The 13,138-nt window shown below is 39.1% G+C and overlaps 1 protein-coding gene and 1 pseudogene across 1 annotated transcript in view; both read right to left on the bottom strand.

Moving 5' to 3' along the window:
* ANTXR1 (ANTXR cell adhesion molecule 1) overlaps nt 1-13,138 on the bottom strand; it is a 274,861-nt gene that overhangs the window by 139,089 nt on the left and 122,634 nt on the right. The window lies entirely within an intron of this gene.
* On the bottom strand, nt 7,333-7,609 carry LOC111751586 (U6 spliceosomal RNA; annotated as a pseudogene).

Genomic DNA, 13,138 nt, shown 5'->3' with positions numbered 1-13,138 from the left:
TGGATCTCTTCTAGTTGGTTGGCCAGGTAGCTGTCTTCCAAATTTCTTGGCATAGATAAGTAAGCACTTCCAGCGCTGCATCTGTTTGTTGAAACATCTCAATTGATATTCCGTCAATCCCTGGAGCCTTGTGTTTCGCCAATGCCTTCAGAGCAGCTTGGACTTCTTCCTTCAGTACCATCGGTTCCTGATCATATGCTACCTCTTGAAATGGTTGAATGTCAACTAATTCTTTTTAGTATAAAGAGTCTGTGTATTCCTTCCATCTTCTTTGGATGCTTTCTGCATCATTAGAGCATTTTCCTTGTAGAATCCTTCACTATCGCAACTTGAGCCTTGAATTTTTTCTTCAGTTCTTTCAGCTTGAGAAATGCCAAGTGTGTCGTTCCCTTTTGGTCATTATAATACTTCACTTTGTCTTCTCGAGCTGCCCTTTGAAATCTTCTGTTCAGTTCTTTTATTTCATCAATTCTTCCTTTTGCTTTAGCTGCTCGACCTTCGAGAGCAAGTTTCAGAGTCTCCTCTGACATCCATCCCGGTCTTTTTTTTCTTTCCTGTCTTTTCAATGACCTGTTGCTTTCTTCATGTATGATGTCCTTGATGTCATTCCACAACTTGTCTGGTCTTCGGTCATTAATGTTTGGTGAGTCAAATCCATTCTTGAGACGGTCTCTAAATTCAGGTGGGATATACGCAAGGTCATATTTTGGCTCTCATGGACTTGCTCTGATTTTCTTCAGTTTTAACTTGAACTTGCTTATGAGTAATTGAGGGTCTGTTCCACAGGTGGCCCCTGGCCTTGTTCTGGCTGATGATTTTCCATCGTCTCTTTTCACAGATGTAGTTGATTTGATTCCTGTGTATTCCATCTGGTGAGGTCCACATGTATAGTCGCTATTTATGTTTGTGAAAAAAGGTATTTGCAGTGAAGAAGTCGTTGGTCTTGCAAAATTCTATCATTCGATCTCTAGCATTGTTTCTATCACCAAGGCCCTATTTTCCAACTCCCGATCCTTTTTCTTTGCTTCCAACTTTCACATTCCAGTCACCAATAATTATCAACGCATCCTGATTGCATGTTCGATCAATTTCAGACTGCAGCAGCTGATAAAAATATTCTATCTCTTCATCTTTGGTCTTAGTGGTTGGTGTGTAAAATTGAATAATAGTCATATTAACTGGTCTTCCTTGTAGGTGTATGGATATTATCCTATCACTGACGGCATAGTACTTCAGGATAGGTCTTGAAATGTTCTTTTTGACAAGGAATGCAACACCATTCCTCTTCAAGTTGTCATTACTGGCATAATAGACTATATGACTGTCTGATTCAAAACGGCCAATAGTCCATTTCAGCTCACTAATGCCTAGAATATTGATGTTTATACTTTCCATTTCATTTTTCATGATTTCCAATTTTCCTAGATTCATACTTCGTACATTCCAGGTTGTGATTATTAATGGATGTTTACAGCTGTTTTTTCTCATTTTGCGTCATGCCACATCAGCAAATGAAGGTCCCAAAAGTTTTACTCCATTCACGTTGTTAAGGTTGACTCTGCTTTGAGGAGGTAGCTCTTCCCCAGTCATCTTTTGAGTGATTTCTAACCAGCGGAACAACGTTCCGCTGCTATTCATAAGGTTTTCACTGGATAATTCTTTTCAGAAGTAGGCTGCTGGGTCCTTCTTCCTAGTCTGTCTCAGTTTGGAAGCTCAGCTGAAACTCGTCCTCCATGGGTGACACTGCTGATATCTGAATACCTGTGGCATAGGTTCCAGCATCATAGCAACACACAAGTCCTCACAGTACGACAAACTGACAGACACGTGGGGGACGTAAAAGACATTACAAAAAACCCAAACAAACCAAATAAAACTACAAAACACTATTGCAAGAAACCAAAGGAAACCTACACAAATGGAAAAACATATCACATTCATGAATAGGACTCAAAATTGTGAAAACGTCAAAGTGATCTACAGGTATAATGCAATTCCGATCCAAATTTCAATAGCATTCTTTAATGAGATGAAAAAACTAATCACCAACTTCATATGGAAAGGAAAGAGACTCTGGATAAGGAAGGCATTACTGAAGAAGAACAAAGTAGGAGGCTTCACACTACCTGATTTTAGAACCTACCATACACACAGCCATGGTAGTCAAAACAGCTGGTACTGGTACAACAGCAGACACATAGACCAACGGAACAGAATTGAGAACCCAGATGTAAATCCATCCACCTAAGGGCAGCTGATCTTTGACAAAGGTCAAAGTCCATTAAATGGGGAAAAAGACAGTCTCTTCGACAAATGGTGTTGGCAAAACTGGATGTCTATTTGTAAAAAAAAATAAACAGTACCCACACCTTACAGCATACACAAAAACTAACTCAAAATGGATCAAAGACCTAAATATAAAACCTAACACTAAAAGGTCATACAAGAAAAAATAGGGACAATGTTAGGGCCCTAATATATGGCATAAGTAGAATACCAAACACAACTGAAAACGCACAAACAGCAGAAGATGAACTAGATAAATGGGACCGCCTAAAAATCACTTATGCTTATCAAAAGACTTCTCCAAAAGTGTAAAAAGAGAACCTACACACTGGGAAAAAAATTTTGGCTATGGCATATTGGACAAGGATCTAATCTCTAACACCTAGAGAAAAAAAACTTCAACATCTCAACAACAAAAATACAATTAAAAAATAGATATGAACAGACACTTCAGCAAAGAAGACATTCAGATGACTAACAAACACATGAAGAAATGCTCGCGATTACTAGCCATTAGAGAGATGCAAATCAAAAGTGCAATGAGATATCATCTCACCCCGAAATTACTGGCGCTAATAAAAAAAAAAAAGAAAATAACAAATGTTGGAGAGGTTGTGGAAAGATTGGAGCTCTCACATACCGCTGGTGGGAATGTAAAATGGTACAATCACTATGGAAAACAGTAGGGCGCTTCCTTAAAAAGCTAGAAATAGAAATACCAAATGACGCAGCAACCCCACTCTTAGGTATATACACACCCATGTTCTTTGCACACCCATGTTCACTGTAGCATTATTCACAATGGGAAAAAGATGGAAACAACCTAAGAGCCCATCAACAGATGGATTAACAAACTGTGGTACAGAACATAATGTATGTACCACAAGTTCGTTACTCACCAGTAAAGAATAATGACAAATCTGCAAAACATCTCACGATATGGATGAATTTGGAGGATATTATGCTGAGTGAAATAAGTTAATCACAAAAGGACAAATATTCCATGAGACCACTATTATAAATAAACAAGAAAACGTTTACACACAGGAAAAAAAAAAAAATCTTGGAAAGTTACCAGAGATGGGAGGGAGAGGGAGAAAAAATTATCAGATTAGAAGATACGTGTTACTATTGGTGAAGAGAAAGACAATACACACCATAGAAGTCAGCAAAACATGACCAAGGCAAGGGAAGACACTGAGAGGAACACAAGAACAAAGGGTAACAATGGTAAGTGCTATAGCATAGCCAAACCTGCAACAATAGTATTAACAAACAATAATTTATGAATGGATACATAGATATGTCAAACGGTGTGGGAGAGTGTAAGGGAACACAATCTCCTGCAGATACAGGTTTGGTGGTGCATATTTCTACATATATAACAATATGTGCTGCTTATATGTTAATATAGACAATAGCACACACAAGGGCCACAGTCAGGGCCACTTCTTAGACAAAACCAAACACCTCGTGGCATGAAGCTCCTGGCTTGAAGGTGAAGGACCGTAGACTTGGGGACATCTATGTCAATTGGCATAACATAATCCATAAAGACAAAGTTCTGCATCCTACTTTGGTGAGTAGCATCTACGGTGTTAAAAGCTTGTGAGTGGCAATCTAAGATACAACTATTGGTCTCTTACCACTGGAGCAAAGGAGAATGAAGAAAACCAAAGATTCAAAGGAGCAACTAGTCCAAAGGACTAAAGGACCACATGAACCACAGCCTGCCTGACCCCGAGACAAGAACTAGGTGGTGACCGTCTACCACTACCGAACACTCTGACTGGGATCACAACAGAGGGTCTTGGAAGGTGCAGGAGAAAAACTGCAGAACAAAAAAATCAAATTCGCAAAGAAGACCAGACTTATTGCTCTGACAGAGATCGGAGGAACCCCTGAGACTATGGCCCTAAGACACCCTTCTGACCTGGAACTGAAGCCATTCTTGGAGATACCCTTCAGCCAAACCATAGACAGGACCATAAAGTAAACAATTACACCCAAGAGGAACACAATCAATTATATGAGATCAAAAGGGCAACATCTGCCCGAAAGCTAAGAAGAGAAGGCAGGAGGGGGTAGCAAATCAGGAAGAAAGGAAATGGGGAATCTAGGATGGAAATAGGGGGAAGGCTGGCACACTGTGTGGAATGAAACCAATGTCATGGATCACTTCATGTACAAACGATCGAATGGGAAACGAATGGGAACCTAGTTTGCTCTGTAAACTTTCGCCTAATGCAATAATAATAATAATGATAAAAGTGATCAGAGGCTGCTCTGGGGGTGAAAAAAAAAAAAGGGCCTCACAAATCGAGGGTTTCACATATTTGGCAAGTTTTAGTTTGTGATAAGAATGGGATAGGGTGAAACGTAAACACTGCTTAAAATTTCATTTTGTGTACAAAGGTTTTATTAGGAAGAAGGATGTAGGAGTAGGTGAAGCATGCACGTAGTTTGCATGTGTTTTCTTAGTTCTCTTGGTTAATGATCTCAGTCCGGCACTGCCTGAACCTGAGACAGCAGTGAATTAGACTCACTCTACCACCAGAATGGACCAGGGGTAATACGATTCTTTGGATACAGGTTGGTTTCCTTTTTTCACCTCCTTTCCCCCGACTGAACGATTTTCTTTCTTGATTCTATCTTGTTTTCTATTCCCTTCTTACCTTTATTATGTTTCATCCTTCTATTTTTGGTGAAAAATAACAGAACAAAGTTGTTTTCTAGTTTTTTGAGTTCTATGCTTGGTACATTGATTTTAGACTTTTCTTCTTCTTTAATATAAACACTAAAGGCTATAAATTTTCCCCTCAGAACTGCTTTATCTGCATTCTATAGGCTTTGATATGTGGCATCTCCATTACTGACAAATTCTAAGTATTTTCTAACTTACATTATGATTTTACACTGACCCATAAATAATTTAGATGTATGTTTGAGATTCCCAAACACATGAGGTTTTCAAAATTGATTTGTAATTGGATGTGTCATTGACCTGTAATTGAGCTTTTTGTCCCAGATCACGGTCTGTGAAACATCAAATTTTTGAAATTTTTGAGACTTGGCTTCTGGCCTAGCACATGACTACTTTTGGTAAGTGTTCAGAGTATGCTGGAAAAAGAATTAGCATTCTCTACTGGGTGCAGGGAAAGTCTGGTGGTGTAGTGGTTAAGAGCTATGGCTGCTAACCAAAAGGTCGGCAGTTCGAATCCACCAGGAGCTCCTTGGAAACTCTATAGGGCAGTTCTACTATGTCCTGTAGGGTAGCTAAAGAGTCGGAATCGACTCGATGGCATCAGACTTGGCTTTTTTGGTTTTACTGGGTGCAGATTTCTGAATTGACTCGACGGCAATGGGTTTGGCTTTTTTGGTTTTACTGGGCGCAGGTTTCTGCATACAGAAAATCCTGCAACAGCCCTACTGGCCATATCACACATTTGTATGTAATATCTTGCCCTTGGCCTGTCCCTCTCTCTTCACTGGTGAAAAGCTAAAGTTCATATTTTCCTCTGTGGATGCGGATGGGTGGTGGAGAGGAAGTGGCTGCCTCCAGGTAATGTGAGACTTTCTCAGTTCAAATTATGATGAGTTCTCTTCAGCATATCTTTTCATTATCTTTACTTTTGGTATAGTACAGACTGATGGAAAAGATTTCACTGAATATAAGATGCATCTATTATAAAACCTAAAACCAAACCCATTGCTCTCGAGTCAATTACGACTCATAGTGAGTAGAACTGCCCCATACGGTTTCCAAGAAGCAGCTGGTGGATTCGAATTGCTGACCTTTTGGTTAGCAGCCGAGTTCTTAACCACTATGCCACCAGGGCTCCATGCATCTATTATAAGAGCCTCATTATTTTATGAGTAATTAGGGAAAAACACTGTAAATTACATTATAATACATTATGCGAAATATCTCAATTTCAGAGATGTAAAACTGTGAAAAAAAGTTGTCTTAGAAACAATGAAATATGGTATTTTTTCCACATAAAGCCTCATTTCATGCACACAAAATTTTTGGACCCTATAGAACATTACTTTGGCGTTTTATTGTGTGTGTGTCCACTAGGTTATGTTTAACTGCATTATGCAAATAATTTATATTTTATTAATTCTTTTGGCTGCTTCATCTACTGATTATTGAGAGAGCTGTATTTAAATCTCCACCTGTGGTGGTGGATTTATCAATTTCTCTTTGCAATTCTGTGAATTTTTCCTTAATATATGCTAAAGATATGTCATTAAGTACAGATCAGTAAAATTATATCTTGTAGGTAAGCTGCTCCTTTTAACATTACGTAATGGTCCTCTTTACACCAACAGTGCTTTTTTGCCATAAAGCTTATTTTATCTGATATTAATATTGCTACACTAGCTTTTGGTACTTGCCTGACACAAATTTTCCCATACTTTTATTTTCAACCTTTCTGTTTCCTTATATTCTATTTAGTGTATGTTTTATTGTAAATAGCAAATAGCTGGATATTTTAAAAACAGAATCTATTAAGCCATATCTTTTAACTGCTGAGTTTCGTCCATCATATTTATTTGGTTATGGATTGCTGGGATTTAATTTTTATTTCAATCATCTTACTACGTGCTTATTTCAGAGTTTTCTAAAGCACGGATTTAAAAATAATCTTTTTTTCTCATTTACTCTCAAAATAAGGACATTTCAAACTTAGGACAAGCATTCTTTAAAATACTTAGAGATAAAAATATTGAAAGGCAATTGCTAAAACATCCAAGAAAAACAAATCAGCATGAATCCTCCACAACATATTTGAAAAGATACTTTTACACACACAAGGGTTATCAAAACAGAGATGTTGGCAAACTGCTTTTATTTCAGTTCACAAACAACATTTGAGATCTGAGTTCTGCATTCTGCTATTCCTGTGATCTTCTGCCCTTTTTTTTTTAATTGTGCTTTAGATGAAGGTTTACAGAGCAAATTTGTTTCTCATTAAAAAATTAATACACATATTGTTTTATGACTTTGGTTGCCAACCCCACAATGAGTTAAAACTCTTAAAAAACATGCAACACTTCACGAATTTGCGTGTCATCCTTGCACAAACCAAAACCCAAACCAAACCCGTTGCCGTCGAGTCTATTCCAACTCATAGCGACCGTATAGGACAGAGTAGAACTGCCCCATACGGTTTCCAAGGAGCTCCTGGTGGATTCGAACCGCTGACCTTTTGGTTAGCAGCTGTAGCTCTTAGCCACTATGCTACCAGGGTTTCCATCCATGCTAATCTTCTCTGTATCGTTCCAATTTTAGTGCATGTGCTGCCGAAGCGAACACCTTTTGCCCTTTCTACTCGACCGCGCTGGGGGTTTTTAATGATAGCACAGTGAAGCCACACACCATCTTGTTTAACATAATAATAAAAAATTACTAGGACACTGTAAAAAATGCCTTGAGTTCCGTATGCCTCTACTGAGACTGGCTAATAAACAGACGAGAATAATCTCTAACTAGCCTATTAATTGTTAGTAAATAAAAAGTATGTTTCCACTTCATTTGAAAACAGATTGTTCCCAGGAAGAGCTTTAAACACTCTCCCTGTCTGAAACATGCTGTTGTTGTTAGGTGTCATCGAGTCAGTTCTGACTCATAGCGACCCTATGTACAACAGAATGGAACACTGCCCGGTTCTGTGCCATGCCCACACTCGTTGTAATGCTTGAGCCCATTGTTGCAGCCACTGTGTCAATCCATCTCGTTGAGGGTCTTCCTCTTTTTCGTTGACCCTGTATTTTACCAAGCACGATGTCCCTCCTGACAAGATGTCTGAATTATAATCTCACTTATATTGGATGGAGGGTGGCCAATCTGAATCACACTCAGGGAAGGTGCCTCCAGTGTCACCAACAAAGGTCTTTCATATTTATTTTCAAAATGTAAAATCCAAGCTCTTTTGTCAAACTACAGGACTGATACTGTTTGCCTTATTCCTTCACTAACATATTTTGATGACTAGACTCAAAGACTCTCAATGTGGGAAGGAGTCTGAAAGTTTTTCTAGTTCAATAGCCTATGTGATCCATGCATGGTATTGACATAACTCTGCCAAGTTGTCATGTTGCCTGTAACAGGGAGATCACTCCTGATTAGAAAGACCTTTTAAAAACTCAGCCTATTATACCCCTTGGATCCATATAGAACAAAGCAGACATACCTGTCTCAGGGAAGCCCTTTAAATGCTGAAAATGGCCATCGGGTATCTTTTCACATCAAAGCCCTAATTTTACAGATTATTCTGTGTAGTATGCCACCTTTGATACTTCTCATATAGTTGGTTTCTCTAGGCTGTCCCTTTAAGTGTTCTTAGCACTGAACACAGTACTGTGTCTTAACCGTCGTCAAGCTGAGAGGTCTTGTCACCTCCTTAGGCTTAGATACTATGCTTCTGTTAATTCAACCAGAAGTCAGAGTCTTTTTGGAAAACATTTCACTATGTTGATTCTTACAGAGCCTAAGACACCAGGGCAAGAAAACGAATATTGATATTTACTGTATGCCAAGCCCTGTGCCAGCTATTCTAAGTACACCATCAGTCTAAAGTCACACATGAAATAAGTGGCAGAACCATGATTTTTGGCCAGATTAATCTGACCTTAAAAAAAAAAAAAAGTTTTTTTTTTTTTTTTTAGGGAGCCTACACTTATTTCCACTTTACCTCTCCAACCAAGTCCTTCTCTGTGTCTTGCTAATCCACCTCTTTCAAAGGACATAGCACTTTTAATTACAGCGATAACAACGGGTACAAAAAACCACCCTTTTTCAAGAACTGAGTATGAAGCTCTCGTGATTCACCTGTAGCCCCAGTACTGTGGATTGGCTACTCTTGGTACAAAGTTCCTTTACCCTAAATAATGGCAAATTAAAGTAGAGCTGGATCTTTGTACAAATGACCAATCTTATAAATCCGTGGCATCCAAATTAATGCTATTTTGTTATAGTTATATAGCTGGTACATCAAAAAGTTGGATTAATCTTCCTAAAATATCGCATTGTGCTTTCTCTGAATGGTCTCCCATTTCCCAAACTCTATATTCTGTCATTCAAACCCTCTTCACAGTCAGGTTTATATCTCCCTTCCAGTCCAGTCTTTCCTTATTCTTTAAGGCTATGGGAAATGGTTGTGGCTAAATGAGTAAGAAGAGGGGTGGGTTTTGAGGTAAGGAGAGTTGGATGTGAAGTAGAATAATGTTGCTGGGGTGGAGAAATCTACGGAGGAAAGTAGGAGCATAGGCTCTGGTTCTGCCCTCCTCAACTGGTTGTTTGGGAGGGACTTGTCTTCTCCAAGGTTCCTCCCTGGGTTACACAAATAGTTTGCACTCAGCTACTAATGGAGAGGTTGGCAGTTCAAACCTATCCAGCAGGGCCATGGAAGAGAGGCCGGGTGATCTGCTTCCGTAAAGATTACAGTCAAGAAAACCCTACGGAGCTCAGTTCTCTGTAATATATAGGTTTACCATAAGTCAGAATTGACTCGACGGCAACAGGTTTGTTTTCTTGTTTGTCTTCTCCAGGGGTCATTTCATAGATTTGAGAAACAGCTTGGAGAGGATCTTGCTGGGAAAAAAGACACTCAAGGACAGAGGTTTCAGAAGTGAGCACAGTCATAAACTGTCTACAGGTTGGTCCCTCAATTTCTAGGATGATCTTCCCAGCTCCCCTTCTCAGGAAGCGGTGAAAGCCTTCTTGGTAAGCAAGTGGGAAGAAACCCATTTGTCCCATTAAGTGGACACTCCTCATGTTGGGCAGTAAATTGTGTCAGTTGACTTACCTAAAGGCCTATGTGGAGGCTCATGACTCTTTGGAACAGATGAGGAATTTCTGGGTATTCATGTGATACTTGTCTTTTGTATCACAAGCTGTGTAATATTTACCTCTTGGAGTGTCTATCCTGCCTTGGCAACTACGTTCTAGACTTTTGGAGGGCAAGGGCTGGCAATTCTTCTATGTGTCCTGGACACTTTGCCAACAGTACTGATTTAATGCACATTCGTCTTGACTGTTATATCTTTGGTCCCATTCACCACCAGCAACCTCCCCTGTATTTTTTCCTTAATGAAGATGCCTATATGCATATGGCTTCTGGTATGATTGTTCTATCCCAAAGACAGGTACCTATTTTGATTAATGGACTGCTTTTCTGACCTTGGAAAAGGACTAGAAGGAAAAATTCTTTGATTTCTACTTTTTCTGAAGACAGCACAATAATTTTTATTATGTTGGAATGCAAGATTGCCACTCAGCACATGTTACTGGATTCCCTCCCTACCAGGCTGGTGAAGTTCAAGAAATGTTGGCAAGGATAGCCATGCCAGCTGTCTGTTTACCTAGATAGCCATATAACTACAAAACCAGCCTAGGTTTGTGTTTTCCCAAGTTAAACCAATTGACAACAGCATTGAACTGACTTACAAAACAAGGACCAGGAGATGCTGCCTAGGACATAACTCTCCAGATGGTACTGGGAGGTGGTCCTTGATCTCCCTTCACGGTCTCTCCTAGGCAGCCACTCTAGCCTCCATCCATGGGCTCCAGCACACCCCTTCTGAGCCAGCCCTGACCAAGGCAGTCCATGAGCCCTCACTCTTGGCTGGCGGTATCCAGATTAATTGAACTGCCACAGCTTAAATTTCTAGTATTTCAGGTGGGTTCAGGCTATGCCAATACTTACCAAGTCAAAGCTTCCCTGCAGTGACCTCCAATTTTATCAGTTTCTATGAGTCTCTGGGTGATGCAAATGGTTAAGTGCTTGACTACTAATTCAAAGGTTGGTCGTTTGAGCCCACTCAGAGACACCTTGGATAAACGGTCTTAAGATCTGCTTCTGGAAGGTCGCAGCCTTGAAAACCCATTCACTGGAACACAGGCCTACTCTGGACACTTGGGGTTGCCATCGATTGGAACCCACTTGATGGCACACAACAACATTTATAACCTTAACTCTCTTTTCTTTGTCCAAAGATTGAGATTCTCCAGCCTGGTGATCGATACAAATTAAATCCTGATCAGAGTTAATACAGAGGAGCTTTGGCTGGACCTCACTGTTATATACTGGGTTATCAAGAGTAAGAGTGTAAATCCTAGGAGAATAGTTGCCAACTTGAGAAATGGTCCCAAATCAAAATGTACCGGAAATCGATACAAAATGTGAGGAAAAGCACAAATGAGAAGCACTGAAGACTTAACCTGTTACTTCTCTAAGACTGAACTCGAGTTGGTGTGACTCCAGAACCTGTTAATTCCAACTCCATATTGCTTCAAGAATGAAGACAAAAAGAAAAATAAATTTAAACAAAGAGAAAGGAGATAATAGATATGGAGAACATAGTCTGGAAAGTAAATAGATGGGTGATTATAATTGGTTTTTCTGAAGGAGAGGCCAAAAAAGATCACGGAAACAATAATCAAAGACGTAAGAGGAGAAAATTTCTTGAGTGGAAAAAGAACTACCGTATTCAGACTGAAGAGCTTACCATGTTCCCAAAATACTTCACAAAAAGAGACCAACACTTAGAGATTCTGGCAAAAGATTTGAACCACTATGACGAAGAAAAATTTCTGTTTCCTGGCTTCCCAAGAAGGCTACCTACAAATCAGTTGACTCTATGACTTCATTATTGTGACAATAAATGCTAGAAGAGGCTAAGCAATACCTATAGGATTTTGGGATGTAATTAACTGTAGCTGAAGAACTTAATGCCCAGCTATAGGATTTCAGAGAAGGGAAAGCTGCATGATGCCCAGAGGAACCGTGCAGGTTTCACGGAGGAGCAGAAGAAGTCACAAAGACATGTATAAATTTGTAAGGACTCAGAAAATATATTATCCATGTATCCTTTTGGATAAGTACTTGAAGCTACACTTCTACCAAATGAGAGGAATAGAGAATTCATGGTATAAAAGGAATTGCCAAAATTGAAAACTAAGCTATCATTATAGAATATTTAGAGATTAATTGTAATGTTTCCGTATTAAATATACAAATGTATATAATGCAGCCAAAGCTATAAAAAATTCAGAGCCTAAAGTGGTTTGAAGGAATGAAAATAAATGATATAAACCCCCAAATCAAAAAGGTAGAAAAGAAAAAAAGAATAACGGAAATATCCAGTTAAGTAAGAGGAAGTAAATAGAAGATAGATACATATGTATTTCCTATATAAATCTAGGAGACGAATGATGAAGCAAATGTAAATGCATTGGCCTGTTTTCAGAATTTTCACTTTTTTTTTTAAGGACGAAGGGCCAGAACTTTGAGTCACGGTTCTGGGAGGGATCATAACAAATTATGCTTGTAGACATATCTAGCCCTTGCTCGGGCTGGTTTCTCTTTGGTGGATGAACTCTTCCTGCTCTGTTAGCTGTTCAAATAATTAACATTTTCCAAATCATCAATCAGGCTGTATCTCCTTCATAAAGCCCTCCTGACTCTTCCAGTCTTCACTCATCTTTCCCTTCTCTGAAGCCCTCTAGCATTTATACTCAACTCACATGATCTTGTTCTTTATCACATACTCTTGTATATTTTTGTTGGACTCATTTCTCCAACAGGATTATAATCTCCTTAAGGACAGTGACTTTGTAGCATGAAAATGGAGCATAGAAGACACAACTCAATAAATACCTGTTTAATGATTCTTGATATTTGCGTGCTTTGGATGGTGAATTACAGAGTTTTAAGATGTTCATCTAAGACACTTCCATGAAAAGTTCTTTAAATTACTTAAACATGCTTACTTTGTTCTCAAAAAGGCAAAGTTCTTTCCCATCTATTGCTAGAGGTTGGAAGAAAAGGGAGGACAGTTAAAA

This window comes from Loxodonta africana, chromosome 15 (genome assembly GCF_030014295.1).
Source record: "Loxodonta africana isolate mLoxAfr1 chromosome 15, mLoxAfr1.hap2, whole genome shotgun sequence".
NCBI classification, from domain to species: Eukaryota; Metazoa; Chordata; class Mammalia; order Proboscidea; family Elephantidae; genus Loxodonta; species Loxodonta africana.
Note: the sequence above shows the minus strand (reverse complement) of the source record. Positions and strands in the feature narration are given on the sequence as shown.